This window comes from Alligator sinensis, unplaced genomic scaffold (assembly GCF_000455745.1).
Source record: "Alligator sinensis unplaced genomic scaffold, ASM45574v1 scaffold899_1, whole genome shotgun sequence".
Classification (NCBI taxonomy): Eukaryota; Metazoa; Chordata; order Crocodylia; family Alligatoridae; genus Alligator; species Alligator sinensis.
The window spans coordinates 411,291-429,623 of NW_005842614.1; the positions used below are offsets into that span (position 1 = coordinate 411,291).

An 18,333-nucleotide genomic window follows, 5' to 3' on the forward strand; every position below is an offset into this window, starting at 1 on the left:
GGGGCAGCCGGGGCCGGCTCCTGTCCTGCTCCTGCTGCGGGTCGCCTCCGGGTTGGGTGTCCGGGCAGGCGGGGTGCAGGCACCACCCGAGCCTCGGTGCCCTAGTGCTGAGTGCCAGGGGGCGAGGGGGCGGCTGCCTCCGGGGGGCAGAGGCAGCTCCCGCGCTGGAGTCCCTTCAAGCTGAGCCCTGAGCTGGCCTGGGAAGGGGTAAGATGTCCTGATGCCATGTGTGACGCCTAGCAGCGGAGAGGAGCCTGCTGGGCTCTGCCCTCCTTGCTGGGGCCGGGCACGCCGCCTGCCCACCAGACCCGCTGCATGAGGGCGATTCTGCTCGGAGGAGTCACACTCCCACCCTACAGGTGAACGAACTTGTGAGCTCCGCTCCCCCTCCGCCGAGCCTCGGGCAGGACATCTGCTGCAGCTTCGCCACCTCTGCCCTGCCCAGCTGGCTGACAGGAGCAGGGCTGGTCCCCAGCTGGGTGGGACAGGGGCACTGCCCTGGGCTGTCTACACCCAGCCTCGGTGGGGGTGGTTGGGCCAGGGCCCCCCCTTGCTGTGCGTGGCAGGGCTTTTGGCACAAAGGGGAAAAGGGGATGCAGGCAATCTATCCATTTATTGTCACACCCTTGAGTTTCTCGGCTTGCCTGGCAGCTGCAGGGGAGCTGTGTAGGCAGCGGGGAAGGGGCATCTCGTCTCCCCCTTGGCATTCATCCTGGGCTGGTGTGCTGGGACCAGCTGCTGCACTCTGACCCCACCTGTGCCTGGCCCCCTCTCCTGCCTCTAGTGCTTGGTGCTGCCAGGTGGCACCAAGTGCCTGCCGTGCCTCCCCCAGCTCCTTCCAGCCCCTCTGCCCTAGGGGGAGGACGCAGCAGGGCTTGCTGGGGCAGAATTTGGGGGTGGAGGGGGATAGAGGCAGCTGCCTGGACCCTCCCTGGGGAGGGCAGGGTGCCCTCTCCTCTCACAGTCTCAAGTGTTTGTGGTGATTTGCCCTTGTCCTCCTCTACAGGGTGGTGGTGCTGGCATCTGGCTTGTGCTGCTGGTTTCAGCCTGGCTGGGATGGCAGGCAGCAGTGGGGTGAGGCAAGCCAAGGGGTGGTTCCTTGCTATGGCAGGAAAGCAAGGCGTTGAGAAACCCCAGGAACAGCCTCACTGCTGGGCCCTTGAAGGAGCTGGAGGCAAATACTGGCTGCCTCACAGATGAGAGAAATAGTAGGGATGTGAAGGCCACTTTTATGCTGAGGTACCAGATCCTGTGGTCAAAGGTAGACAAGCTTAAGCCCAGGCTTCTCCACAGCTTTCTGGCACATCCAAGACACTTAATCACACCTCCCTGTCTCCCGTCCCTGGGAAGCTTGGCTCATCAGTGTTTATGAGGCATTCGGGTGCCATCGGGAGGGGTATCTTTAGCTACATGGAAAGGATGAATCTGTAGCAATGCTGAAGGAAAACAATGCATAGTTTGGTAGTAAAATAAAAGGAGAAACACTGGGATGCAGGAAAGATACTTATATGCAAGACAATGCTGGAAGCAGGGAAATACAAGACTAGTGAGATGAGTGAGGATGGGGACACCTGGATATAGCAATGATCCCAGGATTTAAGAAAAGTACTTGACGGTGGGGCTTGATTGTATGGTAGAAAACAGACAGGGTTGCACAGGGCAATAGAATACTGGCTTCGATATGAAGTACTGTACAGGGAGAGGAGGGTATAGGAAGTGCCACAGTTCCCCTCTCACTATCTGAACCCAAATGCAAAGTCATTTGTTCCTTCAGTGCTACTCAGTGCTGTAACCTACTCTCCCCAGTTCTGACTGCCATGCATTGGCCAACACAAACTTGCTGATAAATATTTGCCAATAATACCTCTGCACTAAAGTGTGCATGGCACATCTGCTCCCTTCACCCTGGTGTTACCCTCAAATGCATTCATGCCAAAAAGCAGCTCATTGCAACCAAGAGGAGGCCTAACTATTTCTTCAGCCTCTCTGAAAACATCTCGGGCCTGATGTTGATTTCCCAAAAGATCCTCCTACCTTCTTAAATTTACCAAACAAAGCACCTGGCTCCTCGAAGTGTCTGGTCTTGGAGAGTCTGAGCTTAAAATTCCAGAGCATGCTGTACCTGCGTGCATAACCTGCTGCCCCTCTCTCTCTCATCTTTTTTTAAATAAAACATATGCTGTCTCCATCTGAAAGTATATTCGGTCACATTACAGGGAGCATCATATTGCCTGTAGCCACAGCACCTCACGCTGTGATCCTGCGAGCTCTCACAAGCTTACAGGGGTCAGGCTGGGTCAGCACTTGGGCGAGGGAAATCCTATCCAGAGCCCAAGGTGCTGCAGGACAGGGTTTAGGTAAACCAGCAGGTGTCACTCTTCCCTCTTAGTCCTGACTAAGCCAATGTCCAAGAATATGTTTACTAACAGACCCTGAGCCTCAAAACTCAGGTCCTAACCACTAGTGATCCTTAAGGACGGCATAGGGTTTTCTGAGAGTAGGGATGCGATCCACCCTAGATTCCCCCTCCTGTTTCAGCTGTGCTTTCTGTATTCTTTGCTTCCCCACTCCTGAATGGCTGCAGGTCTTTGCTTCAGGGCAGCAGCTGTGTTGTGTCCCCCCCCAGAGCAGGCTCCATGAGCATGGATGAGGTTGGGAGTGTGCCCGCTTTCACCTGTGCCAAACCTAGCAGGGGACCCCTAGGCTGGAAAATGCATCTAAGGGAGAAGGCTGCAGAGGCAGAAAGTTGCTCCTACTATGGAGAGGGTTAGTGGTAGCAAGGATTCCCAATAACCCTCCCAAATAGCACTGCCTAAAGCGATAAGGCATGTCTAGGGGTATAGGTTGTAGCCATGTTGGTCTAAGGACATAGGCAGACAAAGTTCTTTGGGTAAATCCAATATCTTTTATTAGACCATTTCAAATAGTTGGAAAAATTCTTCTTTACAAGCTTTTGGGTACAATTACCCTTCGTCTAGGACAGTGGAAGAGGTCACAGAGTAGATGCCTTCTCTCAGCAGCCTCTGCTAGTATGATGCCTCTGGAGTGCCCCTGGGAATTAAAATTGTCCACCCATGGGCCAAAAGGTGAGAGATCAAACAGTATTGTTGCCCTGTGCATCAGCCTTCTCTCATCATGTATGCTAGTGCAAAGAGGTATCACTCCGCAGCTCTGTGAATCCAGCCTTGCAGACCAGCTTAGAGGGACACTAGCCATCTGAATGCCAAGCAGTTTCATACAGCTGGTTAAAAGTAATTTCAGGTACTGCCCCTGAGCCCCACACCACCAACTGTGGTTTTGCAATCACATTTTCTCCCTCTTCAATGTTTCTCCCTCTCTGTGGCTGTATGAGGGGCCTCTACAAGCAACCAGGGAAATGGTCTATTCAGGGTTCACGATGTTGCCAACTTCTGTGATTATTAGGAAAATCCTGACATGTTTTTGTTTGCTTGTTCTTGAACCCTCAGTAGGGCAGAACACATAATCCTGACATCTCTAGATATTTTAAACCCATTACTTCACAGGGGTATGACCTGTGATTTTTGAATGATTTGGCAATACTGCTGTGACACTGGGCTAAACACAAATACACCAAAGAAACAAACTGAAGAGAGAGGTCTTTCTCTTTCCCCTCCAAATCCCCCACAATCCTTAATCTGTATTAAACCAGCTTTTCCTCTACCAAGAGTAGTAATGGAGTAGTGATTTACCAGGTATAAGCTGAAGCCATCCTTTTAAGCCTGTAAAGTGGAAGGCGCAGTATGCATGCTACATCTTCTATTACCTCACTGCAAGATGTGTGGCCAAAAGCCAGGTATCCCAAGCACAGTGTGGATGCATGAACACCGGAATAAATGCACGGCCCCGAGTGTACTTCTCAAACAATTACTGGGCCATTGAATTCCCAGTTGTGCAAGGCCTGGTCTCATAAATTACTGAGCTTGGAGTTTCTATCACCTAGTCAGATCGATGAGCTCTCAACACTTTCTTGGGAGATCATATATATGATACCTGCTGAGCAATAAACTGTGCTGAGAGTGATTCATTATGAAGACCTGCAGAGTCAAAAGGAAGAGAGCACAGGGTGAGAAGGAACCCTTACACTTCCTAGTGGAAAGATGCACTGGGTGAGCCTCTGGAACCCAGGCCTGTCAGGAATGCAGCTCAAGATGTTGGCTTGGGAAGCTGCTAGTCTCCAGTTGGGATGCATTGACTTGGGAGAGATTTGATAGGAGATGTATCGAGCGACAAGCCATGCTCATAGAGTCAGTTCCTGTGAGTTTTAGCAGGTGCAGCCACCTTCTGAGATTGGATACCATTTAGGCATTTCAATTCTGAAAGGTACTAAGCATTCTAGTTGCAATCCAGCAACACATCAAGGCCCCAATTCAGGAAAACCCTTTAACATGCACTTAAGCCCATTAGCTCCAGTAGTGCCTGCGCTTGGCTGAATCAGAGTTGCATTAAACCCTTGCATGGGCAGTTATTAGAAATAAAGTAGCCTTTATCCCATTTATCTTTTCAAAGTGAATTAAGCAAAATCAAATCAGAATCACTAATTTTGAGTTAGGGTATCCACATGGGCTTTAATGCAGTTTTTAAAAAAAAGCAATTAATATCACACCTTTAGTTGAATCAGATTAGCTTTCCTGGGCTTCCCTGTAGACATAAGCCCTCACTCCTTAATTTACTTTTCAAGCCCATCAGAGCAGAGACTGTTACTGCATGGGTCTTTCTAAGTGGCTTGAACTAACCAGGAATAAAATGCTTTTATTCCAGAATAAACATGTCTATACATGGAGCTATTCTGAAAGACCTAATCCAAAATAAATATCCCTGAATAACTTCAGATATAGACAAACCCAAAGGCATCTGAACAGGAGATGAGTTAATCGGTAAATATGTCATTAATTCTGTGTGCTAAGGCCTTGGAAACTCAGCCTCATAGATTTACATGATAGAATGAGGCATAAGGTTGTTGGAGGGAAGGAGGAGAATGTGGTAAGAGATGAAGAAAGGGAATAAAGGAGAGAGAATCTCTTAGTGGGGTTTGGGGCAGAGCCTATCAGGTGTCTCAGAGAAGATCAGAAACCAGTGCAAGAGAATACTTAAGTCTGCAGCCAAAGAGATGATTTGAACTTCTGAGTGGAGAAACACGGGGATGAGTGAGGGTGGATGAAGGACCCAGTGATGAGATTGGGTTTATTATTTCAAAATCCCCTCAGGTTCTTTTTGGAGCTGGCAAGGAAGAGCGCCAAAGCCCTTGCAAAGACTGCAAAGAATTGGGGTATTCAAGCCCTAATTGCCATTGATTAGTTGTCCATCCAGGTGATTACAGATTCCCCCCAGAAAATTTACATGGATATGGTTTGTTCTGCTGTTGAACTATTGAATAATGCATCTCCATAGGACATCTCCTGCTGTCCCCACATCTTCCCAGGAGCAGGTGCAGCCGTCCCTGGTTTTGTGGCATATCAAGGGCTTTGAGTTGCTCTGTGCTATGGAAAACGTAGGATTATCCTGAACACCAGTTTCACATATGTAGAGGTGCACTGATACATTGATCCCACATTAGATCAGCACTGATACAGGGAAAATTAACAGCACTGGAAAAAATTGGCTTCTTTTGCCTGATATGGCCAATCAATGCCCCATGCATGCATGCAGTCACAGTATTTACATAGCCAGGAGCGCAACCTGGCAGCTTGGAGAGCAACACTGGCTGCTAAGTCTGTTGTGAGGGAAGGAAAGGGGTGTGTGTGTGTGGGGGGGGGGGTTCAGAGAAAGGCACTCATGGTGAGGGAGGGAGGGAGGGAGGTAAATGTAGGGACAGGGGCAGGCGCTGCTCAGTCAGGGCAGGGCAGGGCACAGGACGGAGCCATGGCTCGGCAGCTCCCACTGCTGAATCCACCCCAGGAGGGCATGGGGGACATGTACCCTGGATCTGTGCACAGGGCAAGGGCACTGAGGCAGCGCCAGGCTCTTCCTGGCGGGGGGCTGGGCGGGACCTGCCCAGAGTCCCTTCCCACTGCTGCTGCCACCTGCCCTCACCCTGCCTGCAGATCCAGGGGCACATGCCCCGCCATGCCTCTCGGGGTGCAAGTAGGGCGGGAGCCACCCTGCCCCCTGTGGCCCCCAGACGAACCGCTTGCAATTCTGTCCCGCACCCTGCCTCAGCCCCAGCCCCACTCCCTCCCTCACCACAGGGGCCTCAATCTGCCCCCCTTCCCTCCCCCAACAACAGACTTACCAGCCGGACACTAGTCTCCAAGCTGCCTGGCTGCATATCGGATTGGTATCTGCTGATATGGCTCCTTAAAAGTCAGACATTAGTATCGGCCTTTAAAAAAAAAAAATCTATCAGTGCACCCCTACTATCATGGGCTTGGTTCATCTGTGCTGGCTTCCTAATGTAGTTAGAAGCCTTCTAGGAAGTGTGCATGAGATGGGGTAGAACAGGGCCCTCACTGCAACAGTCAGAGTAAATGGTGCTGGCTGGGGCAGGGCTGAACAGTATTAAATGTTGCCTTCCCTGGTAGGAGTTGATCCCCAGAGGATGATTTTTTTCCTTCCCGTGAGCTACAGGAACCTTCACTGGGGAAGGGATTGTGGTTTGCAGCCTTAGCAGAGACTTGATTGTATTGGGCCAAATCTGCAGTTGAAGTCAGTGGAGCTGTACCAGCTCACACCAGCCGAGATCCAGGTCAGGGTATGCTTAAAAAAAGCAAACAAACAACAACAAAAAGTGTGTCTGGCCTGGATTTAAAATACATTTAGTCTGCTGCAGAAACTGATCTAGCAAGTGTACATGGCTTGACAAAAATCAATGTTAATGTCCCTGACAATTAGCTAATGTCTTAATAATTGAACTGCACCTGATATACTGTTGCAGTATACATCTGGAGGGTGTTGTGCCATTGACTTCATAGAGAACAGCACCACACTGCGCAATTGTACAGTACGCTATCCTGCCATAGACCAAGCTTAAAGAAAGCACTAATTATTTCTCTGGGTGTGATGTAAGAATTTGGACTTGCCCCCTCCTCTCCAGCTCTCTGCTCCCATGAAAGAGATGGTTGCTTAAACAGGGGCAAGACTTAGGAGGGCTCGTGAAGTTAAGAGGTTGAGTGGGAGGCAGGAGATCAGGGTAACAGTTGTGGATCTGCTGCAGACTGCAGTGCAAATCACTGCTCTTCTATGACTCAGCTCCCCATTTCTCAGATCGGGAAAGAGACAGGGATCCTTCCTTTGTTCCTGCCTCAAGGAGCTTGCAATCTGGGTAGACAATCCCTCACTATATGAGCATACAGTGCCTGGCACAGTGGGCCCCTGATCCCAGCTGTTTTATCTCTGCCTGGGGCAGGGAGTATGGGTTAGGAACAACATGCATCCTAAGATGCTGAACTGGAGAGAAAGATTTAGTGTGAAAACCCTTCTGAGTTTCCTTGCTGTTACCCCATTCTAAGTATTGATGTGCCCTGCTTCCTCCAGGGGCCCAGCTATTCTGTTTGCTTATTATTAGCTGACGTGCACGCCCCGCTTGGTTGAATGCAGTACCTTCCTTTCCCCAAAGCGGAGATTAATTAGCAGCTGCAGGGAAGAAAGCTGGGCAACTTGGAAGCAGTTTGAGAGTCAGGTCTGCAGGACTCAGCAATTTGACATTCTAATCCTGTTATTTCTCACCTTAAACGTACCTGAGTCAGCAAGGCCCTTTTATAATTCATCTTGTTACTGGTTGTACTGCCCGACTCCACCCCCTCCCACCTTCCACCAACCCTCCTCTCCCCTGCTGGGTCACGGGGACTGGACTGGAAGCGCCCAACCTGAAAGCGATCATTCTTTGTCCTCCGCACATTCTTATGAACAGAGTAGCATTTAGCTGCTATTCTCCTGCTGATGGATTGTTTTGTAAGGCAAACTTCATCCGGCCTGTTCATTTGTGATGTACAGAAGGGCTGGATAGCAAGGGCAGACAAGAGCAGTTCTCTCTCCTATTTCCTCTTCCCGCTCCTATTGCAGGCAAGGAGGTGTGCCGAGTGGCTGAAGCCAAGGCAGAATTGAGTAGAGCCAGCCAGGAAACAATTTTTCTTCCTATGAAAGGGTTTGCTGAAAACATCATTCCCCTCCCCTCAAGAATTTTCATCCAAAAAATTAGATTAGCTTTAAGAGAACCCTCCCCCCCCACAAAAAAAAAAAAAAAAAAAAAAGGAATCAGATGTTTCTTCTGTAAGTTTTTGCCTTTCTTGGTCAAATAAAGAATTGAAGATTTGACTTGCTGTAGAAGTAATTTCATTGGCATTTACTTATTTCCAGGGAGGTTGGTTAGCTTGGATCCCGCAGGGACAAATGGGATGGAGTGGGGAGGGACACAAAGCCTCCTGGGAAGAGGCACAAGCCCAAAACATGCACACATTAGCTGCAGTACAGACACCCCCCCCCCCAAAAAAAAACAAACTTGTAAGGACAGAGAAATGGCCAACCCACTCCACACAGACAGACGTGACTGCACCCATGCAGGCAGAAGCACAGATCCACGCACTTGAACAGACATATGCAAACCCATCCAGCTGGACATCCATGATCACGGACTGACACACAAACCTACTTACATGTGTGCACATGCACACACTCACCCCCCCCCCACTCGTTATATACACTTATTTTCACCTCTCAGACAGTACCCCAGTGGGTGTACCCTCCCAGTGTCTGCCTGTGCCTCAGATAAACTAGCAGTGAAGCTAGGAGCAGTGTTCTCCTCCTGCCCTTCCAGGCGTTCTGTATGGATGCAATTGGTGCTTTTCATGTAACTTGAAATGCTGATGACAGCAAGAGATGGATCATATTGGCTTTGCAGGCAGCCAAATTTACAGCAAATATGTTAGCTGCCTTTCTCCCCCACCCCCTCACACATGGATCTGGATGGCGGTGCTCAGGCTGCTTCAGTCTGGGGCCATTGGTGCCATGTCACATAACATAGCACATTTTGAAGTAAAAGCTGCACAGAGAGCCTGAGCTGACCCCATGCTGTCATTGTTCATGGCGGCAATGTCTCAGGTCCAGCCCCCTGATAGGAAATGTTTATGGTGCATGCACCAGGGCCAGCACACCATCTGTCACACACTGCTAGAGGAGCCCAATGCATAGTGAGATTTTGTTTTTGCATTGTTTCCCTCTTCCTGTGGATCCTGGAGCCCTGTCTCCTTGGGAGAGGAGTGATCAACCTACAGAAATGGACAATCACATCTGGTGGACTTGGCTGGATCTGTTTGTTAAGGATGCACTCCTGCTCTGGACGCAGACCTGGTGTGGATGCTACTGATCGTCTCATGAGGTGGGGCTGTGGGTCACAATCCCTGGGGGGGATTAAATGCCTTGGGTTCAGTGCCATTTGGCTCAAGCAGTTTTATCACGTGATAGTCCTGATGGGGTTTGACTTTCCTCATTTCAGGATGACCTGAGTGGGCTAAGACAGGGCAGCCTCTTTTGCAACCTGGCCATGAATCACTCTCAGAATCACTCTCCCTCCACTCCTGCTTGTAGCACTGAACTTTGCTGGACACACCCACAGTTTTGGTTGCCTCCTCCCTCCTTCTTGTGAAGCCCAGAAGCCACGGGACTGGAAAGCCAGGATACCTAGCTCAGTTAGCGTGAAACTGGGGAAGGGGTTTCGAATTCAAACTCTGCCAATGTTGTAGTGCAAAAGTACAAAGTCAAGCAGGATTTGTGGAAGGGAAGGCAGGGAACAGTACTGTGGCAAGGAAGTTGGGCACCCGGGGCAAAGCCCACCCTCGCCCTGTGCACAGATCTAGAGGGCACACACCCTACCATGCTTGCCTAGGAGTGAATGCAGCAGTGGGAGTTGTCCTCCCCCCATCCCTGCGACCCCCAAACAAGCTGCTCATGGCTCCATCCCGCAGCCCATCCCAGCTGGGCAGTGCCTGTTGGCACCCTGTGTTTCAGTACCTGGGGCGGTTGCCCCGCTTGCCCCACCACTTGCTACAGCACTGGAAGGGAATATCCATTAGGGTACAACCGGAGGTTTTACTGACAGAGGACGGAGACCTGGCAGGGGCTGGAAGGTGGTACATGGGTATTCTTACAGTGCAGACTAACACTCTACAGATGCCCAAATTAAGTATTTTGGGCACGAGTACAGGGGAAAATGACTCCACAGGCCTCCTTGCTATTAGACTGTTTCCAGTACTCAAGCTAGCACATTTACAGCTAGTAGGGCACCTCTGCATTACAATCAGCAGGGTAGATATACCTTATCTGGTGAATGGTCTTGAGAACAGCACTGTAGACTTTTACAAGAGCAGATTGTGATCTCAGCTAGAAGAGTTGTAGTTGGTTCTTGGATGCATCCCTGAACCAGCCTTTTCCCCCCGCGAGCCCTGTACATATATCAGTGACCAATAAGAGATGGAACACCCACTCCATTTGCAGCAGTTTGCCAGGAGGATGCTTGGGCACTGGCACTGGGTACAGGCTAGGGCTACGATCTGTAACCACCTGACCTTACCCCTCTCCCAAGACAATCATCTCTAGATGGAGCTGTTTTGTTTAACTATGTAAGGTATAGTTTAACATGTTAAAAAGAAGAGCTGGCATGGCTAGTGGGCTAAGCAATAGAAACCTGAGATGGTCAGTCATGCTCTCCATCGTAAGGTATCCTTGTCAGGGCAGGGACTACCATAACAACTGATGAGTCTAAGTATGGCCCAAGGAGAGGTTTTCCATACCTGGATATGTTCAGTATTCTCCTTTCCCCTTTTTAGGCTCCAATTTCTGACTAGATTCTGGTTTACTTTTTGGTCCAGGTTGCCATCACCTAAGAAAGAACTCAACCCAGAGGTAGCATGGATCAGAGACCTAGATAATAAACAGTCCATTTCCATCTGTACAGCAAGTCACAGAAGTTAAAGACACACCAGGCTGGATTCTCTAGTCTCTCTCTCTCTATTGCAGCTTGGTTCCTTGTAGCATGTAAACCAGGTTTCAACTGTGCCAAGTAACTAGACACTTGAGCACCTTGAGTGGCAGTGGCACATGGAACAGTGTCAGTGCTGCTTTTTTTTAATCCCCTTTTGCCATGAGTTTGCACCCAGGGCTGGTGCCCTAGTTGCTCCTGCTTCATTAGGTTACTGAAGACTTACACTCAGGCTGAATTTCATGAAACTTGGCCATCCCTCTCCCTTCCCCATTGTCAGCTCACCCCTTTCGGCTTGTGCGCTACATCTCTCTGCCTGGTTTTGTCAGCCAGTGCACTCTGCTGTGCTGCCTACATGCCATCTGCTGGAGCTGGCAGGACCCTCTGTTCCCTGCTTTTTTGGGGAGCACTGGAAGAATGGCTCCTCCCGACAGGCACCAGCACCTCCCAGGCTTCTTCTGTGACAGCCAGACTGCCTCTGGGGACCCTGACGCTTGGGTTCTTAGGTGACAGAATGTCAACTGGATCCTGAAGGTAATCCAGGGGCATCTTTCTGAAATACCAGCTGGGCACAGTGCTGTGGCCAAGAAGATCGTAGTTGGGAACAAATAAAATCTGGAAATTCATACACAGAGAAAGTCAAAGCAGGCCACATAGTCAAGCTGATGTAGAACTATTATAGCTCTGTGGGTAGCAATGGGACCCTGATGGTTTACACCAGCCAATGTGGCCCAGAGCATGGAGAGATGCACACACCCCATATAAAGACTGGAAGTAACAGGATGGACTTAAGCAAGGGGAATTTAGAGTGACTATCAGGAACTGTCTGCTAATAGCCAGATCCATTAGACCATGGAATAGACTCCCTAGGGAAGGAGAAGGAGCCCCATTACTAGAGTCATTGAGAGCCAGGCTAGACAAAGCACTGGAGAGCATAGTTTAGGGAACCATCCTGCCACCAACACATCAGGAAGAGATGACCCAATAGGTTTTTCCACCTTTAACTTCTATTATTCCTGCTGTTTGGCAGGGAGATACACGTTTGTCTGTAGGACTGGAGATCTGCTGTACACAGGCCTGGGTCTAGGATGCTGAGAGACTCTTAAGTTAAAAGGATCTTGCACCCACTGGGATTAGCTGAGACCTGCACTTCCCTGTGCACCCTGCCCCTTGTAAGAGTCAGTGTAAGTGGATGAAAATGGGGGTGGGAGGGAGGAAAGAGAGAGAGAAAGAAGCCACAGCATTCTTGGCACCAGGGAAGTTCTGAGGCAGGCCGTATCATCCTAGCAGAGCCTGCCATACATCAAAGCATGGTATATATGGCTTATCAAAGGAATATCTTGCAAGGGAAAGGATTGGAAAAATAGAGGAGGGGTTGAGACAGGAGCTGTTCAGCCTGTTAGACTCTAAACTTGCCTCCCCCCTTGGTATAAGGTCTCTGTGCAAGCATTCCTATGCATATTTGCACACATCTATCCAGAGGTGCATGGTTTTCCAAATGTTTTAGCATTTCTTTCCCCTCATTTCATAACTCCACTCTTACTGCTCTGGACTTGATGACCTAGCCACACTAGCAAACCCAGCGGTAGAGCATGTTAGCACGCGTTTGATGGAGGTGAAAGCAGCAGCAAAAAACAACAACCCCCCTCCCCTCCCCCCTGCAAAACAAAACAAAAACAACCAAACAAACAAACAAAAAGCTACACACTGAAAAGGAATTAAATTCTACTGAAGTCAGTGGGATTCTTTCCTGGCACTTCAAGTTTTGAATCAGGGCCATCATAAGATCAGACATAATCCACTAAACTTTAGCCAGGCCACGATGGCACTCCAGCCACCTACAGTCTCCCTCATTTGAGATATGTGGGGGTAGCCTGGACAATACAACACCTCTCTCCCCTGTCTAAGACAACACTACAACATATATATACAAGCAGTGTTTTGGCTTCCTCTTAAACACTGGGCCCTGTTCTACTATAGTGGCACCTTTAGCCCTAATTTTGGATGGGTCCTCCCTTATGCTAGGTGTTATGCAAACCACACAGAATTACCCGAAAGAACTTGCAAGCAAAATAGACGCTGGGTTGGAGAAAGCCAGAGGTGAAACATCTGACCCAAGTTGCACGTGACAGTGGGGCAGATGAGAACAGAACCCAGGTGTTCCAAAGCACAGACCAGTGCCCTAGTATAAGACTGTTATTCCTCAAAGTAGTTAGGAATTTTGACTAAACTCACTGGCATTGCACCCAGCAGTTCGCCATAAACCAAGTAGGACAGCTGGATATGGGAAACAAAAGGCCCAGGTGCTGAGGAGATTTCACATAAAGTGTAGTACTGAGAAGTGCATCTCATAAAAATTACCATCACATTCATCATCCCTCAGTGATTCCACCTCAAGCAGATTGACATTGCAAGTAAAAAAAAACAAAAACAAAAAAACCCATATATATACACACACTTTCTCTCAGTGCTACAAACCCACCTGGGATCATAGGGCATTTATATACATACTTTTTTGTCCCATGATGCGCCGGAGATCTGCAGCAGGCTCAGTTAATTGAGTCTGCTCTGTACACAAGCCAAGATGAACTGCGCTGCGCTGTTCATTTGTGTAAGGGGCGAAATATGCGTCAGCGTGCAGAAAGTGGCAGCGGTGCACTTTTGAGCTAAAGCACCTTCGATGTGTTTTAGTTCAAAAGTGCACCACTGCCATTTTCTGCACACTGATGCACATTTTGCCACTTATGCAACTGCCCGCAACGCAGCGCTGGGCACTTTTCAAAGTACCTGCTGCTGCAGTGCTTGCATGTGTAAAAAGGCCCTCAGAGGCAAGTGCAGGGCTTCCATCACAAGCAGTCAGAAAGATTCTGCAGGCCATACTCAGCCACCCTATAGCCCTGGTAACCTACTGCTCACCTGTGGTATGCCCAAGTGTCACTGACTGAAACCAAGGAATATTTCCATTTTATGATGCCTACGGTGAAATAAAAATCCAGCTTCTTTACTCATACCTGGGTTGTTTTGGCAGGGGGAGTGGGAAGAAAAGCAATGGAGATGCATATGGGGCTTTATCATCTGCATAATCAACCCTGAATGACCACTAGGAGTAGGTCTTTTCAGAAGGAAGGTGCTACTTGGAAGAGTGCACTATATTCTGGAAAACTTCCAGCTTTTGAACCGAAAGCCAGTGGAGCCAATTCTTCCTTCACATGTTGTGGCGAGGATCAGGAGCAATTGTACTGTAGTCAATTGAGTCAGTGACTGTTTTAAAGTTTATCTGGCCCAAGATTCATAAGCGAGTTCCAGGATATGCTAAGCCTTGTTTCTGGATTGCAGTGTGGCATAGGGCCTCCTAGGGTGTCTGTATATGTGCACTTAGAGGCTCCCAGCCAGCTGCTCTAATTAAAATGCTGCAGTGTCACATGTATTAAGCATCCCATGTCTCAAAATGGCTGCAGAAGCACTTTAACTAAAACTCAAATGAGCTTTAGTTAAAGCACCTCCATGGCAGTTTTGAAATGCAGGACACTTAATGCACATGATGGTGAGGCACACTGGAGGCTGTAGTTAGAACGCTCCAGCAGCCTCAATTAATCAAGTCAGCTCCGACATTGCAATTAGGATGTGGAGCATGTGTATAGGCATCCTTGAGGTCTAGGTTACAAACCATGCCCCATCTTCGTTTAGGGCTAGCAATACAATTATTATATGGCTTTCGTATCACCAGGTTGCAGTAGCTGTCATAGCTATTACTGGTTAGAGACCAGGCCTTGGACAAAGCAAAAGACGAAAGACTCACTGTACAGGTCTTCAGAGCTATATTATTACAAGAAGGGAGTGCTCAACATGCTTAAGTCTTTAAGCCATCCTTTGTACTACTCTAAAGAGGAGCCAAAGTTCCTAGATCCATAACATGGAAGCACAGCTGTGGATCCAGTCCCTTCCAACCTGTGGGCCAAATGCTGTTGTCAAATATTTCCTAGCCTCTGGACCCCAGGCTACTGGTGGTTGTTACATTCAAGTTCTAGGAGCCAGGCTCCTGAGAGTGTGGACAGACAGCTCCACAAAGCTCACACTTAAAGTGTAAAGGTAGAGCTAGAATCAACCAGAGACCACCCCTACAGTGCTTGAACCACAAGACTGTCCTTTCTAGGAGCATTGCTTATCCTTGGATATGACAAGCAGAGACTCCTGGAAGGATTGGCAAAGGCAATGACTTGTGAGAAGGGCAGGTGATAGGAGAGGGAACTTTCATTTTACAGCTATCCCTCCCTTGTCCTGGAGATCTCTCTGAATTTCCACATCCCACCCATCCGATTCCACAAATGCCACAGTGCAAGATGCTTTTTGTGAATAGCAGGAATGCTATTGTATGAAAGTACTTAGTAGGCGGGCTGTGGGGACACAGTCAAGAACTAAATTTCCATTCAAGCCAGGGCTTTCAACTCTAGATGAACCTTGCAGGGCGGGGGAGGTGTGAATGATCCAGTCAGAGTTCTCACCCCATCCAGAGCCTTTACACAGAAAGGTGACCAAAGAGTATGAATGGTTCCCGTTAAGATTCCCCTTAAATCATATGCTGCTGGAACAAAATAGATTATCAGAGACAACAGCTAGCACTTCCTTGGCCCTATGGATGTGTTAAATAGCTGAGGAGAGGTTTAGGAAGAGTAACACTTCTGGCACTGCCGCATGTAATGCCATGAACTGTTGCACACTCCACATGCAGTGTTTGCAAACACACTAATGAAGAGCTGACTTTGTTTCCCCCTGGTCCCCCAGAGTCTAATTTTCAAAAGGAGCTGCCTTGATTAAGATAACTAAATAAAATAAGTGGCCAGAATTTCACAAAAGTTCAGCACACTGAGGACAAGTCCAAGCATAAGTATCCCATTGGGAGCTTTTTGCTCTGGGTGGATCACTGCTCTCTCTGCCTGGCACAAATAGTGAGTATTTAGTCAGTGTTTTCCATTGCTGAAACAAGTTTGTGTCTCCACAAGGGAATTTCACCTCTCCCTAACCTTTCCCTTTCAACCCCTGGTACTGGCCGATTGCCAGCACAAGTTCCCGGCTTCTCTTAGCACATAGTGTCTCAGTCCCTTCCAATCCTGCATGTGAGCAATACCCATGACAGGTCCCAATACTAGCCTTAGATGGGAAACTGAAGAATAGACTAAGGGTATGTATGTGTATATCACACAATGTGGCTCTATACAGAGATGCCCAGGCTAGCTTGGGTAATGGAAGCTATATAGCCTGGGTGAAGTGCCATGCTAACACATGCTAATTAGCCCTGCTGAGAAACTGGGTATGTTAGTTTGGTTAGAGCACCATAAGAAGGTACAATACTGTTTTTGGTGCTCAGACTAGCTTAGGCATCTCTGCATAGCACTATATTGTGCCCTGTAAGCATACCCTTATTTGTCCAAGGCCACAAAGAAGATCTGAAAGAGAGCACAGAATTAAACCAAGCTCCCAGGATACTGCTCTAACCCTTAGAGTATCCTGCTTGCCAGTAGCACTGCAGTGGGACCCACTGGAAATGCTGAGGAATCCCTGGGTTGATTTCTATGGGCAAAAAGATACTAGGCCTGTCAGTCTCAGGTAGCAACCGCAGAGTCCAACCTCAGCTTCTGAACAGGAGTCCTTCACCCAGGATTTGTAGCAACTAAACTTGTTAAAGAGCGTACAGTTGCCATGATGCATCACCTAGTTAATGGTCACTCAACTATATACACAGCAGGGGATGTCAGGAAGAGAGTAGCATTCTGTGATGAACATAATAGTTGAGGAGTTTGCAAACCTGCTGCCCCAATACATGAGTCAGAGCAGTGAAAAGAGAGGGAATTGCTCCAATTGCTTCTCTGAGTAACTAAAATCCGAGGGTTGGATTCTCCTCACATACCTGCTGAGGATTACACCTCAATCAGCTGCTTTCTGCTTCTCCTGGAGAGTGCCAGAAGAATGGAGTCCTCTTCTCTAAGGAAGTCTGGCAGCCTCCAGACCTGCTTTGGTCCTACTCATCTTAACAATAGCACCTAGTTGTTCTGCATTCCCAAAGGAGGCGACTCTATAGCCCTGGGGGCTGCTGGTTGAGAGCTCTCCCCATTTCTCCCACTCTCCTGAGCAACTTCTGCCTATTCCTTCCCCACAATATTGTCCCTGACCCCCATCTACCATGTTAGTTTAATGCACAAGTGGGTCACAAGCACCAACTCAGCTCATTGCTGAGTTTACTGCAGGAAGCCAACCCTGATAGTCTCTTCAGTTCACAGCTTTAGAATAGGCTGGGGGGAGGGTGGAAAGGGGAGATGGACTTAAGCAACCAAGGAGTCAGTGGAACAGACTGATGGAAGTGATGTGACAGAGACAGAGAGAGTCAGGGGTCCCGGAATGGACTCTTTCGGACATGCTCTCCCCGACCAGCACACACCCTTGCTGGACAGCATCAACTTTGTACTCTGATACAGACAGCAGCCTTATTCCCTCAACAGCAAGGGGAGAACTTGCTCAGCAAGAACTTTGGTTCAGTGGCTGGAGCACTCCTAGTTCCTACCAAGATCAAGTGAAGCTGAGGACTTAGCACCTCACAAGATCAACCTCCCACTCTCTACTTAGTGGGCACGCCTACTGATCACTAATGTACCTTTAGTTTAGTACTTGCTTAACAAAGTACTAACTAAATGTGTAGTAACTAGAGTTACTGCACAGTAGTGCTGGCACATGGTTTTTTCTGACACATACCACACATTAGCCTAATTACACTGCACAGTATGCTACTAGCATAGTTTTTAGCCCCCATGTTACTGCGCAGTGTTATTAGGCTAATGTGCAGTAAGCATCTCATGCAGATGAGCTCAGTGTCTCCGTTCCCTTTCAATGGAAGAGATTTGAGATACCCAAACCAGCAAGTCTCCTGGCCCAGAATCAACCTTGAGGCAGGCACAGGACTCTTGCCAGGGCTTGCATCGTGCTCTCAGACAGTCAGCACCACATACAGTTGCTTGCGTGTTTATTTCCTCCTCTTCCCTGCTGCCGAACCCTTGGGGAGAGATGATCACTGCAGTGAATTGTTTGTTACATTTTCCATTCAGCTGCCTCAGCAGCACCAAGGGAGCTCAGCACACCAGGGCCCACAGGAGATAACTGCTCCCAGTTTGCACATGCAGAACCAACAGCAAGGCAGCAGGGTGCTGCTTCAGTCCTGGTGTGCCTGTTGCACAGGCAATGGCTGCAGGACCCTAGCACAACAGATCTTGCACTGGGACAGATGCTGTCTAGAAGTAGGGGCCCAAGGGTGCAGTTGCAGCACACAAGATGGCCAGCTGACATGGATGGCCTGGAGGAACAACTTACTGCTCTGATTTCATGCAGGGTAGGTGAGTAGGTGCTACCTGCCCCAT

The 18,333-nt window shown here is 48.8% G+C and overlaps 1 protein-coding gene across 2 annotated transcripts in view; it reads left to right on the plus strand.

The window, feature by feature from the left end:
- The first annotated feature begins 9,133 nt into the window (after positions 1 to 9,133).
- The window catches only part of BRINP2 (BMP/retinoic acid inducible neural specific 2), a 46,969-nt gene continuing 37,769 nt past the window's right edge, over positions 9,134 to 18,333 (plus strand). For both annotated transcript variants that reach the window (XM_006033246.3, XM_025214996.1), the window contains exon 1: positions 9,134 to 9,331. The gene's annotated coding sequence lies outside the window, so the exon portion shown is untranslated. The remainder of the gene's footprint in view (positions 9,332 to 18,333) is intronic.